This window comes from Lepisma saccharinum, chromosome 8 (assembly GCF_977018435.1).
Source record: "Lepisma saccharinum chromosome 8, izLepSacc3.1, whole genome shotgun sequence".
NCBI classification, from domain to species: Eukaryota; Metazoa; Arthropoda; class Insecta; order Zygentoma; family Lepismatidae; genus Lepisma; species Lepisma saccharinum.
This window is the reverse complement of record NC_139236.1, coordinates 14,926,754-14,949,193: the sequence shown is the minus strand read 5'-3', so window position 1 is coordinate 14,949,193 and position 22,440 is coordinate 14,926,754. Positions and strand designations below refer to the sequence as shown.

The window sequence follows — 22,440 nt, the reverse complement described above, 5'->3', positions numbered from 1 at the left end:
TGGTTTGATAATGAATGTCATAATCTAATAGAAATAAGAAATCAGGCTAGACTTAGGTGGTTAAATAACTCTGATGATACAAATCTAAACAATTATAATAGAATAAAGCGAGAAGTTAACCGCACATTTAGAAGTAAAAAAAAGAGATTACTTGAAAAGCAAAATTAACGAAATTGAAACAAACAGCAAAAATAAAAATATCAGAGATTTATATAAAGGTGTAAATGAGTTTAGAAAGGGGTGGCAACCTAAAGTAAACTTGATAAAAGATAAAGACGGTGATTTTCTAGCTGACCCAAGCGATATTCTAAATAGATGGAAGAACTATTTAATGACCTTTTAAATGTCCATGTAGGAGATAAATCAGAAGTAAATGAAGTCCACACAGCAGAACCTTTAGTTCCAGAACCTAACTTGACTGAAGTTAAATATGCTATTAAAAGGCTAAAGAATAACAAAGCACCTGGCATTGATTTAATACCAGCTGAGTTAATTAAATATGGTGGAAATTCGTTAATATGTCACATTCATAATTTAATTTGTTTAATATGGAATAAAGAAGAAATCCCTCAACAGTGGAAATAATCCATAATTGTTCCTGTGTTTAAAAAAGGTGATAAAATGAACTGCAATAATTACCGTGGAATTTCTCTACTCTCAACAACATATAAAATATTATCTAACATTCTTTTAACAAGACTAACCCCATATGCTAATGAAATTATATGTGATTATCAATGTGGATTTAAACGTAACAGATCAACTACAGATCAATTTCTTCACATCAGACAGACAATTGAAAAAAGTGGGAATATAATCAAAATGTCCATCAGATATTCACTGATTTCAAAAAAGCATATGATTCGGTCAAAAGAGATAAATTTTATAATATATTAGTAGAGTTTGGAATACCTAAGAAGCTTGTTAGTATGATAAAAATACGCACCAGTGAAACAGAAAGTAAAATTCGTGTGGGTATTAATATGTCTGACAAATTTACAATTCATAATGGGTTAAAACAAGGAGATGCATTATCTCCATTGCTCTTTAATTTTGCCTTAGAATATGCTGTTAGGAAGGTAAAAGAAACTAAAGAAGGACTAAAATTAAATGGTGTGACTCAGTTGTTAGCATATGCAGATGATGTGGACTTACTGGGGGATGATGTGAATACAATTAAGAATAATGCTAAAATATTTTTCAAAACTGCTAGAGAGATAGGTTTGGAAGTTAACAAAGAGAAAACTAAATATATGCTTACAGGCCGAAACCAAGTGTTAGGTAATAATCAAAATCTAATTATTGATAACAACTCGTTTGAACCAGTTTCCAAATTCAAATACTTAGGAGTAATATTAACAAATGAAAATTATATTAAAGAGGAAATAAAAAGTAGGCTTAATTCAGGAAATGCATGTTACTTCTCTCTTCATAAACTTTTGTCTTCTCGTTTAATATCTAAGAAACTAAAAGTTAAAATATACAAAACTGTAATTTTGGCTGTAGTATTATATGGGTGTGAAACTTGGTCCCTTACATTGAAAGAGGAACATAAATTGAGAGTATTTGAAAATAGGATCCTTAGGAAAATCTTTGGACCTAAAAGGGATGAGGAGACAGGTGAGTGGAGAAGGTTACATAATTTAGAACTACATAATTTGTATTCATGTCCAGATATTCTTAGAATAATTAAATCAAGAAGACTTAGGTGGGCAGGCCATGTGGCACGAATGGGAGAGGAAAGAGGAGTTTACAGGATTCTTGTTGGGAAACCTGATGGTAAGAGACCTGTAGGAAGGCCAAGACGAAGATGGAGGGACAACGTTGAGATGGACCTAAGGGAAATCGGTAGGGAGGGAAAAGGGTATATAGAACTTGCTCAAGATAGGGAAAGATGGAAAACATGTATTGCTGCAGCCATGAACCTTCGTGTTTAAGAAGGCTAGGGAGTTAGTTACTTAGTTAGTTTCCAGTCTCTTCTTGACTGTTGCAATATATTCATATTATTAATAATAAAATCACTACTTAATTAGTCATAAGTAGAAGGAAGCATTAAAATGTAATGAATCATACAATTCTTTACACATACTAAATTTTCGGTTCTCACGTATACTCATTTTTGTAAAAAAATACAAATAATATTTAAATTCCTTTATTTAAAGTTTGTGCCCCGAAGGTTCAAGAACTTCTAGCTTAAGAGGATTCGAGGTTAGTGGTTACGCTTTCACCTCTTATCAATGTGTCCGGATTCGATCACTATATGGCATTTAAGAAACCTGCAATGCATGCACGAAGATGACTCTCTGCTATCTTGGATAACATAACCATAATGATTACGAACTCACGTCGCCTGCTCCCTACTTCAGATTCGTCGAACAAATGCAGCCAATCTCCGTTACTTGAAATTATCCATGAACGCCATGTGAACGCTGCCATTGGGAAATGAAGGATGAAGACTGCAAGTGGAACGTAGACGGGGAAGCAGGTTTTGTTAAAAACGCCTTGTTTTGAAGGCAGTAACGTCAATATAGAAATAGTTGCGTGATAATAAACAGACAAATGCGTGCAAATGAAATTGAGAGCTCTTAAGGGATGTAAGGGGGGCTTTTTCAGAACGCAATCAGAGTCAACAACACTTGCACATACTTCACCCTGGACTGCAGTGTGGCAGACTAACGAAGCTGGTGTCTGCACTTGCAACCAGTATAATACACTACTCCATGTGTGTCCCTGAGTGTTTCCAAAAATGTCATCTTATCGCCATTCATTCTCAGCAATTAACGGAAAGTGGCAGAAAACTGAAGTAAAATCTTATTTCTTCTAATCGAGACGCCATCGAATATAAGGCGCACCTTCATTTTTTATTCATCTACTGAGAATAAAATACTACCAATTTAGGTTGTACAGACGTGCGTACATACCGGTAATACAGGCACTTTATTAGAACAAAACTCTACAGTATTACGTTTACATTGTTGTTACATTATTTTTACCTTTATCGTTACCAATTATACCATAAGAAAATTTCATTAAGTGTGATTTTGCCAATATTGTAATATCGGTAAAACATCCAGAAAAATAATTCACGATTATTGAAATTCGCAGAAACTTTACTTTGTATTACACCATTGTCGTGGAGGACATCCCCGATGACGCAGTGGTAACGTCGTCGTCCTATAATCAAGGGTTCCCAGGTTCCATATCCGGTGAAGGCACATAGTGGTTCCGATCCCACTTCAAACTGTAGGTTAGGGTGTATCGAAAAAAACTTTTTTCGAAATGTTAAGGTGGCTAGTGTGGAAAGTCGCCATTTCTGACCAAAAACACGTCTGATTTTTTTCAGATTTTTTGGAGGTCGTTTAGGTGGCGCGCATCGACCTTGAAGTTTTTATAGTGATTTGGTTATGCAACACGCACAGCAATTTCACAAAAATGTCATTATTTGGCTATTTCATGTCTTTTTTACTGCATTATGGTCATTTATTGTTTTGTTTATGGCAAATATGTTACATTCGTACCGTAGGGGTGGTTTCCTATGCTGTTTACGTATGCTTTTGGTCAAAAATTGTCAATTTGAGGCTAAAAATTCCATTTTTCTATTGATCGTTTCCAATTGGTTTCGACTTTGTGTTTTATTCGAAAGCTTTCCGATATAAAAGACTAAATAAAATATTTTGGCTTTCTAATTGCTAACAGTTCCTCAATTACTGTCCAGCGCTTCGCTTATTTTCATAGCTTATTATGCTTTGAAAATAACCCAGAGCTCACCACGAGGAGGTGGCTGGACTGCGAGCTCCACCCACCCAAAATGTGTTGCCAAACATAATTTTACTAAGGGGCCGGCCAAGATTTTCTTCTAGTTTTCTCCTTGAACTTTATAGTCAATTTTTGTTCGAAATGTCGGCATATGTTCTCTAGATTCCAATTTCGCTTTGATGTAGCCATCACGTGCGCTGGCGCAGAAAACGGAAGAAGCAGCCTCTGTGATAATTTTCACAAGTCGCTCCACTCCTTGTGTGTGGCAGGGGAAGTCTTGAATTTCCGCTATTTTTTGTTTTTAATGTAGTCATCTACTTCTTCATTTGTAACATTATTGGTCAACGGAGGCTCATGGAGGGAGCATGTAGCCCAATCAACCATGTCATAGTATTGGTCTGCATTAAAATTGATGACTGGTAAAACAAAAGCGCGAATTCTTTTGACTTTTTTCAATCCTCTTGCTTTCTTAATTCTTTGCCAACCAAGACTTCTTATTTCTGGATTTTGGTCAGAGGTGTCGGGCTCCGGTGCGTACACCTTCATTATGTAGTATGTGTGGTTTGGGATCAAGAAGGAACCATCGATAACTGACGGAGCCCGACACCTCTGGAATTTGATCCATTTGTCCCGATTTCTCCCACACCACTTGAGAGATCTGATTAATAGGGTCATTCAACAAAACGCATTCTTCGCCCATCCTGAAAATCTCCTGCTGGCTTTAATAACCGACCGAAATCCAGAAGCGAAGCGCTGGACAGTAATTGAGGAACTGTTAGCAATTAGAAAGCCAAAATATTTTATTTAGTCTTTTATATTGGAAAGCTTTCGAATAAAACACAAAGTCGAAACCAATTGGAAACGATCAATAGAAAAATGGAATTTTTAGCCTCAAATTGACAATTTTTGACCAAAAGCATACGTAAACAGCATAGGAAACCACCACTAAGGCACGAATGTAACATATTTGCCATAAACAAAACAATAAATGACCATAATGCAGAAAGAAAGACATGAAATAGCCGTGTGAAATTGCTGTGCGTGTTGCATAACCAAATCACTATAAAAACTTCAAGGTCGATGCGCGCCACCTAAACGACCTCCAAAAAATCTGAAAAAAATCAGACGTGTTTTTGGTCACAAATGGCCACTTTTCCGCACTAGCCACCTTAACATTTCGAAAAAAAGTTTTTTTCCATACACCCTACTGTAGGTCCACTCCCGATTAGCTTTACTGTGCATAAAGTGGATTTAAAACAACAAATCAATCAATCAAAACCAATGTCGTCGAATATTTATACATATACTGAGATTGAAGACGCCATGGAATCCAAGGCGCACCTAAATTTTCACCATCCAAAATACGAAGAAACTGTGCGTCTTAAATTCGAAAAATAGGTAATTCAAATCAATCAGTTAATCAGGGTAGTGTCGACCAGTTTCTATCTACTTTCCTTTCTCATTTAGATTCATACAGTCTTTGGGAGTCGAGTATTATTGTTGTGTTATTTCGGTTCTTTGTTGTCACGTTATTGTTCAGATTTCTCTCGCTAGGAAACTGTAAGGAAACATTTTGACGTCTGAGAAAGACAACATGATAGTCACAAGAAATCAAGAAGCTCAAAGGTCGAGCCCGGAACCGGGCAAAAAAAATCGTTATTCGCAATCATTCTTCATCTTCTGTGCGTAAGCAATGCATCACGTCGATCCCATAGCGAGGATCTCGAGGGTGGTCAGCGAACGGTGGAAGGCCATGACCCAGTAGCAGAAGAAGGACTACTTTGACTTACCACTAAAGTTAGAATATCAAAGAAAGAAGCCAAAAAATATGCGCCCTAACCCACGGTTACAATCTTCGAAGTAGAGGCCTCCACATGAGTAAGGATATGGCTCAAGCAAACATCAATCTTCTAACGATGACTCCTCATAGACAGTGTCTAGGTCTGAAGTGTTGAAATCCGAAGTGTGAAAGATTCTTCATAAAAATTTGAGTACTCAGTGAAAAGTTTAACAGAAGAAATCCTGAATGCGAAAATGACTTTGTCTTTAGTGCAAATGCTCAGTTCCTATAATTTCAACACCATTTATGTCTTGACGTGAATAACGTTTGCATGTGAATTTGTGGAGACTACTTGCAAACGATCGAGCCATTTTTACGATCGATGGATGCTAGGGAAATGTGTATAAAGCGACCGTTGAAAAATCTAGTTGTAATAACGAACGCTGAAATGTATTTATCGTCAAAATAAATGGAGCCATTTCTCTCAATGTAATAAGATTCTTCATTCATCAAAGTCCTTAGACTCCTCTAGAAAATAGATTTCTTCATTGTTCATAATCCGAATTTCTGATATTTGAGTATCGAAATTTCTTATGTCTGCCATCAGGATTTCCGAAATTTTAATTATGAAAAGGGTTTGTTTTTACTAGCTTTATGCTCACATAGGTTTATCGGGACTAGAACCATTGCACAATTCACCCTCCACTGGGATGGATCCCCGGACTCCTTGATTGCAAGCCGTCAGCGTTAACACCCCGTAATCGGGAACGCACATTTGAATTATGAGATTGTTATAATAACTAAATCATAGATTTGCAGGTAATTCAAATATTCAAACTAATTGTATATCTTAACGACATTTTTTTATTTACATAGTTGCCCTAATTAAGTATCTTTCAGTGATTCAGTTTCAAACAATTATATTTACGGTATAATTAAGTGTAATTCATAACCATTACATTGCTCTGCAGCAAAAATGATTTTTTCGAATGAATGTGTGTTCCTAAACGGAATCCGTTTTTTCCTATCACGTCAGGTTTTCGAGAAAATCTGGAAATTGTGGTTCATGAAAGTCCCGTTTATATACCAAAGGAGGGCATGGAGAGTATTTAGAGTTAAATTGTGATTACACCTTTGTATGTGAACTGGCAACACTAATTCGACTGTTTTTGTTTCACAGGTGGTCGAATGTGTTGTATTCCTAGTGCTGAACGGTTGCCTGAAGTGACAAATTGTGAATATTCGAACAAGAATGTCTTCAGGTGGTTGCAAAAACTACCAGAACACTTTCTGTTACATATGTGGGAAGTACATGTTGTGTAAACAAGAACTACAGAAAACACCATTCGTCAAAGAAGCCCACCTTGCGTATTTTGGACTTGTGCTTGGCGATGAAAATAAAACATGGGCACCCCAGAAAGTATGTAAGACATGTGTGGAAGGTTTGAGGATCTGGATGAATGGACAAGGAGAGAAATTCTATTTTGCTCTGCCAATGGTATGGAGGGAACAATTAAACCATACTGATGAATGTTATATTTGTCAGGTTAAAGTGCATGGTTTCAATGCCAAGAACAAAAGTGACATAGTGTATCCACATTTGCGATCTGCAATGAGACCAATCAAATATGACGAAATTCTACCTTTTCCTTCTCGTCCATCTTCAAGCTGTACATCGCCTCGAAAGGAAGTTGTAAGCAATACAACGGACATCAGTGGATAAGAAGACGACTTTGTACCCAGTACAAGTGACAAAGCCCCACACTTATTTAGTCAGACCGCACTGAATGACTTGATCTTGCGTTACCAAAGGAAAGTTCTGAACTGTTAGCTTCTGTACTGCAAGACAGACATTTATTGTTACCTGGCACTAACATGTCATTTTACAGATCCCGGGAACAAGAAATAGTTTCTTTATGTTCAGAAGAAAAGTTTATGATCTTCTGCAATAATATACTGAAACTTGTAACGTGGCTTGGTGTGAAGTATGTAACTTCTGAATGGCGGTTTTCCATAGATTCTTCTGTAACCAACCTGAAAGGTGTTTTACTCCACAATGGTAATGTTCTTGGATCTGTACCAGTTGCTTATTCTATTATTTTGAAAGAATCGTATGAAAGTTTGCAGTTTCTACTGCAGTGTGTGAAGTATTCCGAGTATGGGTGGGTTGTATGTGGTGACTTCAAAGCTATCAACATTTTACTGGGACTACAAATTGGATACACAAAAATGCTCTGTTTCTTGTGCGAGTGGGATAGTCGAGACAGACAAAATCACTGGCAAAGGCGGGAGTGGCTAACCAGAGGATCCTTGACACCCGGAACAAAGAATGTTATGCATTTGCCCCTTGTAGACCCACAAACGTTCTTCTCCCTCCTCTACAAATTACATTGGGTATCATGAGCAAGTTTGTACGTGCCCTAGATAAGGACAGTGAGTGTTTTAAGTACATATATAGCAGTGGCGTGCGGTGCTAAGTCAGACTGGGGAACAGGTGACCTGCACTTGCCTCCTCCCCTCCCATACCCGTCGCAATATAATACAGTAGACCAAGTAAAATTCAACCTTTATTGAAATGAACTAAATACATTGGCTCCAAGGCCAATGGCGCATCCCCTCCAAATCATATAAGTTGTGCCCTTAAACCATATCGTAATCCCAACAACGTATTTCATTACGACAGCGTGTCTACTGAAAGTAACTTTTTTCTTAGCTTTACTGCACACTATACTTGATCTGCCCCTCCTTCCTAAACAGGGGTGCCCATCACTCAAGACCACCCCTAAAATCGTTCATCATAATCGAGAATATATCTTGTCTTGTAATGCAGCTATAGTATATAAACTTCACATTCACCTCATTCAAGCGCCAAACACGCATCCTTCGTAGTAACATATCATTGCGATCGAAGCGAGCAAGAAAATCTTTAAATCCATTCCTTTGCAGGCTTTCAAGAATATTAATTTAATGGGATGTCAATACTTTCTTAATATCCCGAGATATTTAGTCTTTTCCAGCTTCCCCTTTGGCACGTTCGGGGTCGAAAACGTGTGGATATCATATCGCTAAATACAGTCTCCAAAATGTAATGTTCGAACTCTCTCTCCACTACAGAAATCTCTTGACAATCTGAGAGTTCACCAAAGTTTCCATGCCAATTTTAGACTTACTGTTGATATTGAAGAGTGGATTATGGCTCCTCCAAAAAATTAATTCTCAGTCTCCACACAAGAATTTCCGCAATAGTCTGTCTAAGACAATAGTAATACACAATAATAGTATAATTGCCCTCAATTTAAGGCTCAATCCACCTCTAACTAAAATACCCGCAATAATCTAAGACATAGAGTTGGATACTGTTCCCCCCAAAGTTTAATTCACAATCCCCTCCGAACCCCGGTGTCAATTAAGGCCTAATATGTAAGAGTTGGATATTTCCCCCCCCCCCCTTTCGATAATAACACCTTAAACACTTTTTTCTTCATCTAATGGATTAAATATGGTGTATTTAAGGTGTAAAATTTTTACATATATTTTGGAAAAAGATATAAATGTTGAATTTTATATTATTTGAATGGACCCCCCCCCCCAAATCTCGATAGCGCAAGCTGTGCCATAATCCCCCCTGTTGGCACCCCTCCTGACCAAATAAACATACGATACATATGTTACAAATTGTCAGAAGTAACATACATGAAGCACGTTAAAATTTGGACAGTAACATTGTTAAAGCAAATATGTTACTATAATGTAAAAATAACATTAAAAACAAAAATTGTTGATGCGCAACAAAGAAAATAATAATAAAAGCAATTTATGAGTGATCGGAGAGAAAAAATGTTTTGTCGAAACCTGTTTCATCTCTCTCTTTGTAGATTAAGTTGACTTTTTGTAGAGTTGAGCATTCTTGTAATTCAAACGTCCTCAATGCAATATTTGATTGATTGATTGATTGAGTTAGTTTATTTTACTTCGCGTTTTGTGCCTCTTGGCTAATTTGCGAATATGGGGATGAGTGATGAAATGATGAAATTGATGAATGGACATTCACAAACAACCAAGCCCGACCGGGATTCGAACCGTCGCAGCGCGATGTGCTAACCACTCGGCCACAGGGTCGGGCTCCTCAATGCAATAATGGCATTCAGATGGCCGAGATTTTTCATGACGTCCTCTAGATTTGTAGAAATTGTGACAAAACCCGAACTGTTCCAACTCCCTTCTCGTGAACAAACAAGGACAATAGTATAGTACAGTGTCTCTCAAAAGTTTTAGGACAACGACATTTTAAACTAGGCAACCCAATTTACACAAGGCGTTGGTGGGTTGCGTGTAGAGTTAGGCTCAATTTCAGGGTTGCCACATGCACAATAGATATTTATAAAATGCGCGAAAGGAATAAAAACAAGTAATATTGTATAAAATTATGAAAAACATCACTATTATATCGCAAGTGACAAAATTCTTTCTGAAAGAAAATAAAAAGGTTTCTTAGTATTTCATCGCTGATGAGTCTACAGAAAGGAAAAGAGGTGAGAGAAAACGAAAGGTGACAAAGGAGAGGAGAAAGAGAAAGCGAAAGGAGAAGAGGAAAAGTAGAGGAGAGAAGAAAGAGAGGATAAACGAGGAGAGGAGATGTAGTGAGGAGAATGGAAAAAGATTCTAGGAGAGATGAGGAAAATGGAGCAAAGAAGAGAAAAGAGGAGACGAGAGGAGGGGAGTGGAGAGTAAAGTAAAGGAGAGAAAAAGAGAAGAACGAAAAGAAGAGGAGAAGAGTGCAGTGGAGTCGGAAATCTAAGACAGGAGAGGAGATACGAGGAGTGGAGATGAGTGGGATGGAGATAAGATGCGAGATAAGTAGGGAAGGCGATATGAGATAAAAGCAGACCGAGCAGAAGGAGGGGAGAGGAGAAGGGGAAGAGAAGAACAGAAGGGACTGAAGAGAAGAGGTAGTTGCAGAAAAATATCGTCTCAGCGTCAAGAATTGATGCATTGGTTAAATTATCGACATGAAACATTCAATAACATTTTGAAATGTATTGGAGAATGTACTAGATCGGTTCGAAATGCATTTTGGCTTAGTTCAGAGCAAGGTAAAATCTTCCATGTAAGATCTTTGATTTTGCCTGCGATTATACCACTAAAAACATGAATGTAATTTTAATATTTATAAGAATTATCCAATTTTTGTCCACTTCTCGGTTCGTTGAAATGGAGATTTTGTAATTTAATATTTCCCCTCCCCCCATTCCAAACTGAATCATTCCGTTTCACAAGGCGTGGACAATGAACAAAATGGGATAGGTCTAAAACTTACGAAAATTTTCTGCCACCGGAAGGGTTTGAACCTACGACCATCAGATTGACAGTCCTGAACGGTAAACACTACCCTACAAGATTTCGCTCCTGAAAGTAAGTAGAAGGAGCTGACCAATGCGAAATGTAAATGCAACTCTCCTCCTACATGTAATGTGCAAACAATACTTGTTTGTAACAAATAAAACGAAGGTAGTACGACTGTGCGAAAACATTTAATTTAGAATTGCACATGATGAAAACTTTTCATTCGATATTTGCGGAGGTATCCTTGCATTGAACTCGAGTGGGAAAAGGGGTAAAATTAGTATGTCCTGAATTGCCACAAATATAAATAGTTATTTCATTAATATTTGTCAATGTCTTTGAAGCAGTACACAATTATCGTTAGAGTATCATAATTCACGATCTTATACATGAAAATATCCCTTTGAATGTGTGCCAATTCATTTATTTGTTTACTTTTTTATAAATTCAATATGCAGAACAATGTAGCCACTATACACGGTTATTACAAATAATGTTACCATGCTCTTGTTTATAATAAAAAGAGAATTAAAAAAAAGGTACACCTAGTATGGAGGATCGAATGCTTTCAAGAACTCTAACCAATACCCTACGCCCTTTGTTTCCCTTGGAGCAACAGTTCTTAATTATTCTGTCGCGTCAATATTGTAAACGTTATCCTGCAAAAAGAAGTTCAATACTCTGATATAGCTCTGTACTTCTAGAATTACTCTATACACATGCATTTGAAATTTAACTCTGAATTTATTTCTTCGATGTTAGTATATCTAAGCTTGTGAATATACTTTATTTGTAATTTTATAACGGTTACATGAACATCTACGAAGTAGTTCCTTATAATAACCTCCGGTTGACCAAGTTGCCAATATAAACAAAAGGAATACAGATTGTCTTCGAGCTAACAGTGTTAAAAAGGAGCGGATACATGTATTACTATCCCAATACTTATTCAATAATATTTCTTGTTTGTCAGAAATTATGACTTAAAGTATTGCATGTTGAGCTAGTGCCCACCTAGCCGCCTCTGACGAAATCTATCATTCTTCAGATTCTCTTTCAAATTCGACTCTGGTCACTTGTAACATGCTGGGTGCGGACACTGTGCATCGACGCACCGTGTTTTGCGATAAGAAGCGGCCTTGAATGGCTTGAGTGAGTCACTTTGAATGCGAGCAAGCTACGCTACCAAGCTTGTCTGCCTTTGAAAACCAAGTCATTTTTTTTCACCGTTTCCGAACGCGATTGCTATTGTAGAAGTATATATTCTCTCAAAAGAGCACGAAAGGAAATTTGACCAATATTCTCCCGTCGTTTAAAACCAAATATTATCTATTAAACGAAAAGTTCACGATTGTCAATAAACGGTTTAACCTATCTCAGCATAGGTTCGATCCCGTGTTCAGTCTCCGGGAATATTCAGCCTGTATATAGGGCCGGTGGCAACCCACCATCGTGAGGAAGTTGGGGAGCTCCGAGTGAGTGAGCGTAATCCGGTCGCGAAGTCCTACAACGGCTGGGGGTCTGTCGGGCCGACCACCCGTCCCCCTAGTCTGGCTGCAGATCTCCACGCCCCCTGGTTTACCCTCGTGGGAGGGAGGCCAGCAGTCGGTAGGTAAGCCTTGGCCCAATATTGGGCTGTAGCCCAATAGGATTATTATTATTTAAATAATAAAATTTAATAGAAAGATTCTCCGAAATTTCTCTCCCGCTGTCTACTCTCCTCCTACATGTAATGTGCAAGCAATACTTGTTTGTAACAAGGAAAACGAACGTAGTACGACTCAGCGAAAACATTTAATTTAGAATTACACATGATGAAAACTTTTCATTCGATATTTGCGGAGGTATCCTTGCATTGAACTGGATTGGGAAAAGGGGTAAAATTAGTATGTCCTGCATTGCCACAAATATAAATAGGTATTTCATTAATATTTGTCATTGTCTTTGAAGCAGTACACAATTATCGTTAGAGTATCATAATTCACGATCTTATACATGAAAATATCCCTTTGAATGTGTGTCAATTCATTTATTTGTTTATTTTTTTATAAATTCAATATGCAGAACAATGTAGCCACTCCATACCTAGTATAGAGGATCGAACCTAGGACCGCTAGCTGCCCAATCGAGAACTCTAACCACTACACCACGCCCTTACCTTCGATTGAAACAACAATTTTTAAGTATTCTGTCCCTCCAATATTGTAAATGTCGTTGGGTATACATGTGGTTGAACTTTTATTTTAATATTGAATTGCTTTCTTGTAGTATAACAGATATCTTCGAGAAATAATTTTCGAAGTGATGAAAAAAAACGAGAATATTGGTAGTTGCGAATGCGAGTTATTTCTTGTAACTTATTATTGTGATTAGACATTATTAATGGAGAATATCTAGAGGCTTGAACATTGCAAGACGATTTTCTTTTCCTGTGATACTGCAACAGACGAAATGATTGTTTACTGACACAAGTGTCGTGTTCAGAACAGTCTTCTGAAATGTATTTGCTGTTGCGTGAGGTAACACGAAATAATTACACCGTTTGCGAACTACCAAATCTGCGCAACGTTAGACGTAAAGAGGCGGAAAATTGTATTCATAAAATCACTTCACATTTGACAGTATTAGTCAAGAGAGACTCGTGGGACACTGTGTTAAGGTCCTGGAGTAAATACTTCTTATTTTTCTTCCTCGAAGAACAACAATTTTTAAAGTAGAGTAACAGTTGTTCTGCTCTTTCTTATTTCTTTTAAATTCTTCCACATTCCTTTAATTGGGTTAAAAATAAATACAAATATTGCTTGCATTTCTGTCATTGACATAGACCAGGCCCATACGCAGGATTTCTTTGAGGGAGGGGCCAGACCCATATTTATAATTTATATATATATATATATAAAGAGAGAGAGAAAGAGAAACAGATATTACAAAATAGTTCAAATTGTCCGAGCGCCATTGAAAAGTCATGATAATTCTATGTTTAGAAAATAATATATTTATAAATTAAATGTTGCGTACTAGGAATTATTATTGCAATAAAATAATAATTGTGAGTTAAGAAAAAGCAATAATAAAGAGACATTCTCGCATCACGATTGCAGTTCGAAAAAGTCGGGACAGGGATTGAAAGTAACGCACTGTCCTGACAAAATCGGTGAATCGGACGTCTGGTAGCCTTGCATCAAAGATTATAATACTAAAATCATCCAATATTGAAGCCTGAAGACTTTTGCGCAAGAAACGGATTCATTTATGTAAGAACAAAATTGAAATTTTTACACATTTCTAAAATCGACGATGTTATATTCGTTATTGATAGGTTCACATTTAAATATTTTTTCAGGGTTCGAGGGGGCATGCCCCCCCTCCCTGGGTACTGGCGTGACGTAAACAGTGGGAGAGAAATTTCGGAGAATCTTTCTATTAAATTTCATTATTTAAATAATAATAATCCTATTGGGCTACAGCCCAATATTGGGCCAAGGCTTACCTACCGACTGCTGGCCTCCCTCCCACGAGGGTAAACCAGGGGGGCGTGGAGATCTGCAGCCAGACTAGGGGGACGGGTGGTCGGCCCGACAGACCCCCAGCCGTTGTAGGACTTCGCGACCGGATTACGCTCACTCACTCGGAGCTCCCCAATTTCCTCACGATGGTGGGTTGCCACCGGCCCTATATACAGGCTGAATATTCCCGGAGACTGAACACGGGATCGAACCTATGCTGAGATAGGTTAAACCGTTTATTGACAATCGTGAACTTTTCGTTTAATAGATAATATTTGGTTTTAAACGACGGGAGAATATTGGTCAAATTTCCTTTCGTGCTCTTTTGAGAGAATATATACTTCTACAATAGCAATCGCGTTCGGAAACGGTGAAAAAAAATGACTTGGTTTTCAAAGGCAGACAAGCTTGGTAGCGTAGCTTGCTCGCATTCAAAGTGACTCACTCAAGCCATTCAAGGCCGCTTCTTATCGCAAAACACGGTGCGTCGATGCACAGTGTCCGCACCCAGCATGTTACAAGTGACCAAAGTCGAATTTGAAAGAGAATCTGAAGAATGATAGATTTCGTCAGAGGCGGCTAGGTGGGCACTAGCTCAACATGCAATACTTTAAGTCATAATTTCTGACAAACAAGAAATATTATTGAATAAGTATTGGGATAGTAATACATGTATCCGCTCCTTTTTAACACTGTTAGCTCGAAGACAATCTGTATTCCATTTGTTTATATTGGCAACTTGGTCAACCGGAGGTTATTATAAGGAACTACTTCGTAGATGTTCATGTAACCGTTATAAAATTACAAATAAAGTATATTCACAAGCTTAGATATACTAACATCGAAGAAATAAATTCAGAGTTAAATTTCAAATGCATGTGTATAGAGTAATTCTAGAAGTAAAGAGCTATATCAGAGTATTGAACTTCTTTTTGCAGGATAACGTTTACAATATTGACGCGACAGAATAATTAAGAACAGTTGCTCCAAGGGAAACAAAGGGCGTAGTGTATTGGTTAGAGTTCTTGAAAGCATTCGATCCTCCATACTAGGTGTACCTTTTTTTTAATTCTCTTTTTATTATAAACAAGAGCATGGTAACATTATTTGTAATAGCAGTGTATAGTGGCTACATTGTTCTGCATATTGAATTTATAAAAAAGTAAACAAATAAATGAATTGGCACACATTCAAAGGGATATTTTCATGTATAAGATCGTGAATTATGATACTCTAACGATAATTGTGTACTGCTTCAAAGACAATGACAAATATTAATGAAATAACTATTTATATTTGTGGCAATTCAGGACATACTAATTTTACCCCTTTTCCCACTCGAGTTCAATGCAAGGATACCTCCACAAATATCGAATGAAAAGTTTTCATCATGTGCAATTCTAAATTAAATGTTTTCGCACAGTCGTACTACCTTCGTTTTATTTGTTACAAACAAGTATTGTTTGCACATTACATGTAGGAGGAGAGTTGCATTTACATTTCACATTGGTCAGCTCCTTCTACTTACTTTCAGGAGCGAAATCTTGTAGGGTAGTGTTTACCGTTCAGGACTGTCAATCTGATGGTCGTAGGTTCAAACCCTTCCGGTGGCAGAAAATTTTCGTAAGTTTTAGACCTATCCCATTTTGTTCATTGTCCACGCCTTGTGAAACGGAATGATTCAGTTTGGAATGGGGGGAGGGGAAATATTAAATTACAAAATCTCCATTTCAACGAACCGAGAAGTGGACAAAAATTGGATAATTCTTATAAATATTAAAATTACATTCATGTTTTTAGTGGTATAATCGCAGGCAAAATCAAAGATCTTACATGGAAGATTTTACCTTGCTCTGAACTAAGCCAAAATGCATTTCGAACCGATCTAGTACATTCTCCAATACATTTCAAAATGTTATTGAATGTTTCATGTCGATAATTTAACCAATGCATCAATTCTTGACGCTGAGACGATATTTTTCTGCAACTACCTCTTCTCTTCAGTCCCTTCTGTTCTTCTCTTCCCCTTCTCCTCTTCCCTCCTTCTGCTCGGTCTGCTTTTATCTCATATCGCCTTCCCTACTTATCTCGCATCTTATCTCCATCCCACTCATCTCCACTCCTCGTATCTCCTCTCCTGTCTTAGATTTCCGACTCCACTGCACTCTTCTCCTCTTCTTTTCGTTCTTCTCTTTTTCTCTCCTTTACTTTACTCTCCACTCCCCTCCTCTCGTCTCCTCTTTTCTCTTCTTTGCTCCATTTTCCTCATCTCTCCTAGAATCTTTTTCCATTCTCCTCACTACATCTCCTCTCCTCGTTTATCCTCTCTTTCTTCTCTCCTCTACTTTTCCTCTTCTCCTTTCGCTTTCTCTTTCTCCTCTCCTTTGTCACCTTTCGTTTTCTCTCACCTCTTTTCCTTTCTGTAGACTCACCAGCGATGAAATACTAAGAAACCTTTTTATTTTCTTTCAGAAAGAATTTTGTCACTTGCGATATAATAGTGATGTTTTTCATAATTTTATACAATATTACTTGTTTTTATTCCTTTCGCGCATTTTATAAATATCTATTGTGCATGTGGCAACCCTGAAATTGAGCCTAACTCTACACGCAACCCACCAACGCCTTGTGTAAATTGGGTTGCCTAGTTTAAAATGTCGTTGTCCTAAAACTTTTGAGAGACACTGTACATTTAGACCTAAATTTGGCTCGAAACGGAAATAATTATTAGAAAGCGAATTCCTTCTGAAATGCGTTCTTTAGGTCCTCCTGTACTTCCCCAGAAAAATCCCAAAAAATCCTGCTTGGGGAACACCCTTAAATTTTGAATAAACGGCCGCCATCTTTGATTTTTCAAAAAATGCGATAACTCAGTAATGGACAGTCATAGGGAGGTGCTGTTTTGCGCTAAAATGCATGGTTTGTGTAGCATAATCGATTATAACATGTCTTTTCTAAAGGAAGTCCAGTTTACGGTAAAAAATTCATGAAATCAATAAGACTTTTGATAAAAAATTGAATGTTCAGAAAAAACGGCTTTACCATTATTATTATTAATAGTTTTTTCTAGTCATATGTTAGTGGTCGTATGCGGGTGTTGGAAAGCTGAATAGAAGATGGAGGAGAAGTGCATTAACTGCGGTGAAGGCGGGATGGTGGACATTGACAGTGTCAACGTGACAAGAGGGTTACAGACTTTGAGGAATCTCAGTAGAGAAAAGATGGGATTGTGGAAAAAATTGAGAGCGTTAGTCATCTGCGAGTGCATGTACAGTGCAGAAAACGTTATACCAGACATGGAAATTACGTTCCTGTAGGAACAAATGCAAGAAAACCCTTCCTCAGAAGTGACCTACATCCCTTCGACTTTAAAACGTGCTGTCTTTATTGCGGGGAGACGGTTGATAAGGAAGCTTGCAACAAGCACACACATCGCCACCCAAAAATATACCAAGAGGAAACTTTACAAAAAATGTCAAGTATTCGGAGTATGTGCGCAAATAGGTGCGACAAGTGGGGGAAATAGTTCTAAATCGCATTAATAGTGAATGTGACCTGATTTTTAATCAAATGAAAAGTGGCTGATCAAATGTCACAATACACCTTTGTTTCCGCTTCCTGCATTCTTCTACCGCGAAACGAAGACAGGTGTTAATTGAGGTGGGGTTAGAAGGTTGAAGATTGACAAAGGGCAAGGCTATCACTGCTGACTTTTCGTAGAATCTTTTTCCTGTGGCAATCTCCATGAAACCACTCCATCCCGTATGAGGTTCTTCAGCTGACTTGGGACCCGCCATCCAAATCCATTGGTATCAGGTTCCGATTTCTGCATTCATCGGCCGCAATTCCAGGGAGAGGACGTCTTCCATTACCATGGTTCTTGGGCCGGTCGTGAGTGACGATTGGGATGAACCCAAACTTTCCAACAACAGTTGCCGTTGGTATAATCTTCGGTCGTGGAACACGAGAACTCGTCTGAACAGCTGAAGAAGGCGTCACACACTGCACTCCTCCCATCACATGATAGGTTCCATGTCCATCCACAGTTCGAGTGTTATTATCAGCATTATCGAAGACAAACTGCACAAATCCATGTTTCTGAACTTGACTTGAAGTGTTCATTGTCACGGAAGTTTCATATTTACAGATTTTACTGTAGGAAACAGAGCAGCCTAAATTATGCAGAAGGTTAGTTAGATGTTTTGATCGGAAACGCCTATGAAGAAACACTCCACACTCCAATTCCAACCTGCACAGCTGACACACCTGAACGTGGACGCACTGAAGACATGATAGAGTGCGAAACACTCAACACCTTCTGGTTGCAAGGTGGACCTTTTACTGGTTTCGTTAGACCAGAAAGCAGATGAGTGAGCATCTCACCTACTTGATTTTCTCCACCTTTGGATATTTGTTCGTAGGTTGGATATGTCGAGCAATCATAAACTTTAGATCTTATCTCTTCTTGGAGGATGGTAATAGTCACGTCTATAATCCTCTTCTTTTCTTCCACAGCGTCTTTTTTTGTGTCGCTGTACCACTTGTCCGTTAAAATCCTTGAAGCAACGGGCCTAAAAGAAACAACAGTCCCGAAACATTTCTTGCTGGATGACATAAGAACAGTATTGCCGTAGCGTGCTGATAAAAGCTCCCGCAGATGCTTTTCACTGTATAACTTGTCACTGTCGATACTGGACTGTAAGAGCATCTCCATAAGGTCAGACAGCAGGTACTGGCAGTCATCGTTGCCATCCAGAAAGTTGCATGATGTGCACGTTTAGCAATGAATTGCCGGAAAACCCAAGCTATGTTCTCGACGGCGGGGATCTTCTGCACAGAGTACATTGGCCCCGTCCAGCAACGTATGGTGATGTGTGCAATGACTACTTAAATTACGTCAACCGAAATTACGGAACAAATGTCATTGTAGTATTTGACGGATATGAACCAAGTACGAAAGATGCAGTGCATATGCGACGAGCTGTAGGGAAATCAGCTGCGAGGATTGATGTAACTCCATCCAACCACGTGACAATTGCAAAAGAGAACGTTGAGAATAAAATAAGTTTTTTGAAACTCCTTAGCACAGAATTCCAGAAAGCAAAGTTCCCAGTTTTCCAGGCCCCTAGTGACATGGATGTTTTGGTTGTTGAAACGGCGAGAAAAGAATCGGAGTCAGGACGATCAGCTGTTGTAGTTGGCGCGGACTCAGATCTACTTGCACTCATTGCTACCTTGACGCAACCCCAAGGTGCCGTGTACATGTTAGTTCCGGGAAATTCTACAACCGCTAGAAAAGTTTACTGCAGCAGAGAGTTACACGAAGGCCTTGGTAACAAGACGAAACACCTACTTTTCCTACACGCTTTTATGGGATGCGACACCACCTCTGCTTTGTACAGAAGAGGTCCAATTTCTGGCTTCAACCAGCTGCAAAATAACCGTGAACTACAGAAAGTTGTGGAAATATTTAACAACCCAAACGCGTCGCAGGATTGTGTTGAAGCTGCAGGAGAGCAACTCTTCGTTCATTTCTACGGAGGTAAACGTTCAGAGGGACTTGACAAAACCAGATACAAGAAATATGTCCAGACCGTTGGTAAAAACCCTCCAAACTACGTTATGGATCTTGCGAGCCTTCCTCCTACTTCAGCTGCCGCCCGCCAGCATAGTCTGAGAGTATGTAACCAAGTCCAGGCATGGAAAGGTAACGTCTTTTCAGATAAAGGTTGGGACTGGACCGTCGAACAGGGATACCATAAGCCTGTCACATCCTCTTTACCCCGGGTGCCAGACAATCTGCTGCATCTCGTGCGTTGTGGGTGCAAAGGAGACTGCTCCCGAAATTGTGAGTGCCAGCGAAGTTGGCCGACATGCATCACTATGTGCAGCGAATGTGCGGGAGAGTCCTGCTTCAATCGGAATATTCTGGATACCGAGGATCATGTCGAAGCCAAACGTACCACCGCCTCCACAAGAGAAGATTATGCAAGACGAAGACGAGTTTAATGAAAGACGGAAATTTGTCAGACATATTAAACACTACCTGTTTATGTATACGTGTTCATTTTTCATTTTGAAATGTTTCCAAACAAATTCTACAATCCTTTACTGAAAAAATGATGTTTTTGTATGTTTTCAAACCTGTTTTATGCAATAATATGTTAATAAATTTATATCAACTCTATATTTTAAACTTTTGTTTGCAGTACTAAGTTCCTTCTTCCAAAACTGAAACATTTGGCACCAACAGCATCTCCCTATTTTTGTCCATTACTGAGTTATCGCATTTTTTTAAAAAAATCCAAGATGGCGGCCGTTTATTCAAAATTTTAAGGGTGTTCCCCACGCAGGATTTTTTGGGATTTTTCTGGGGAAGTACAGGGGAACCTAAAGGACGTATTTCAGAAGGAATCAGCTTTCTAATAATTATTTCCGTCTCCAATCTTACTTTACCCATACTACAACAATAATTTGCCACTGGAAGAGTATCCAGTTAATCATTTTACAGAGTTGTTGTAACTTTTTATAAAATGCCTTGTGTACGATTTCGTTTTTGTTCTTAATTCGGTTAGGGTAGGTGTTGGTTTGCTGTCTTTTCTGTAAAGTTCAATGAACTAAAAACTTTCGTCTTCAGCCTGTCGATCATACAACATTCTCAACCCTACGCTCGCAACGTTAGCTTTCTTGTTCTGCCTCTGCGTGCGCCTGGTGTCTACGCGCCTCGTCTTGGGGCTGTTGGAACAGGTGGATGCGAGCTGTTCCCTCGGAAGCTATTTCGCAGCATTTAGCCAAGGCATTTAGCAGACGATTAACTGTACAAGATTATTCCAGTTCGTTATGAATGTCAGATGCAATTTTGCAATGAGATTAGGAAACTATAGACTTGCTACACTCAAAACTATCACTACGACGCAATTAAACTGTAGCACATAGCAAAATCTCGAAGGAAAACGAATTCGCTGTCTCTCGTAGAGAACAGCCAGAGAGTTCAGCTTCCGTGGTGGGGGAGGTGGGACCATGAGTATCGTTTACCTTCGCGCGTGGTCAAAATACTCGGCGTCAGGCACTAGAGGGTGGAACGACGAGGGTATGTGAAGTAAACAAACGTCCAGTCACGATGAAAGTTTTCTTCGGCGTGTTGATTTCGAGAGAAAGAAGTGTTCTTATTATGTTAATATAGATAATTAAAATAACTTGAATGGGCGATAAGTTGGAGGGAACAGCCTGTTCCCTCTGTTCCATGGAGGGATCGCCACTGATATATAGTGTTTTTCAGAGAATGACCCTATATAAGCTGAAAGCAGGTGTTCTTACTGGACCTCAGATCAGGAAATTAATGTGGACCCCAATTTTGAGGATACAATGAGCCAAACAGAAAGCCAAGCCTGGAAGAGCTACAAAGATGTTGTAAAACACTTCCTAGGAAACAGAAGGAGTCCATATTATAAAACCATTCTGTACACAATGTTGGAAAATTTGAGAAAACTAGGTTGTAACATGAGTTTGAAGTTACACTTCCTACATGCTCACATTGACTATTTTCCAGATATCTGTCTTGGATTTTACAGCGGGGAACAGGGTGAACGTTTCCATCAGGATTTGAAAGACATGAAAGACATTTGAAGATACCATGGTGGTTGGACTGTGAATATGAAGGCGACTACTGATGGTCCCTGAAAAGGGAAAGTACTTCTCATGCATATGGAAGAAGTTCAAAAGGACGAAAATTCCTGCCTGTGAAATAAGTTAGGTCACTGTAAATAATATCAGTTGTTGGTAGGTCTTGTGAACTGTACGTACACCGTGTTTACAATTACATAATTATAATATACACCACGTTTTTAAGCATGGCAATGATCTTGAAGAAGGGTATAAATATATGTCGGTAATGGTTCAATATGCAAATTTTGTTTTCATTTTTATTTTCAAACAAACTGGACGCTATAGAAGAAAACTGCTTACATATATGGAATCAGCGCCCCAAAATTATGGGAGGACCACATTCAAAACCAAAACATAAAAAAAAATTGCAGAGCGGTGTTATTTATCTTT

General features: G+C 38.5%; 1 protein-coding gene across 1 annotated transcript in view; it reads right to left on the bottom strand.

The window, feature by feature from the left end:
- Positions 1-22,440, bottom strand: part of LOC145991672 (uncharacterized) — a 128,873-nt gene that overhangs the window by 17,782 nt on the left and 88,651 nt on the right. The gene's annotated exons all lie outside the window — the stretch shown is intronic.